The sequence below is a fragment of the Penaeus monodon genome, chromosome 19 (assembly GCF_015228065.2).
Source record: "Penaeus monodon isolate SGIC_2016 chromosome 19, NSTDA_Pmon_1, whole genome shotgun sequence".
In the NCBI taxonomy this organism is placed as follows: domain Eukaryota; kingdom Metazoa; phylum Arthropoda; class Malacostraca; order Decapoda; family Penaeidae; genus Penaeus; species Penaeus monodon.
This window is the reverse complement of record NC_051404.1, coordinates 42,834,966-42,835,356: the sequence shown is the minus strand read 5'-3', so window position 1 is coordinate 42,835,356 and position 391 is coordinate 42,834,966. Positions and strand designations below refer to the sequence as shown.

At 39.4% G+C, this 391-nt stretch overlaps 1 long non-coding RNA gene across 1 annotated transcript in view; it reads right to left on the bottom strand.

Annotated features, from left to right (window-relative positions):
- The window catches only part of LOC119585247, a 10,908-nt gene continuing 10,517 nt past the window's right edge, over window positions 1–391 (bottom strand). The window contains exon 2 of the long non-coding RNA XR_005229886.1: window positions 1–300. This is a non-coding gene — a long non-coding RNA (uncharacterized LOC119585247). The remainder of the gene's footprint in view (window positions 301–391) is intronic.

The following is a 391-nucleotide window of genomic DNA, read 5'->3' as shown; positions in this document are numbered from 1 at the left end:
AGAAATGAAGATCAAAAGTGGACTGAGGTTTATTATTATCAATCTTCTCTTTAAAGGTTTTCCTTCGATGTTTATCCTTATAAACACAGTTGAAATGAAAATAGCTTAAGGTCCCCTGCAGAGTGTGTCTCCCACAGCAAGGAAGCGGAACATCACAAGGCAAGACATGTCTGCTCGTGTTGGCCGTGCACTTTCAGTTGCAAAAGTTCTTTCAGTTATTATTCGAAGCTATCTATTTTTCTGGGGGCGTGTAGTTCCCCCCAAAGAAAATCTTCAACGGCCGCAGGTGTCCCCGTGATTCTGAAAGATAAGTACGCTCTCATTAACATATGTTCAAGTGTTCTTTTTTATGATCAACGAATTGTTATTTCCAACTGATACTTCTCAATTT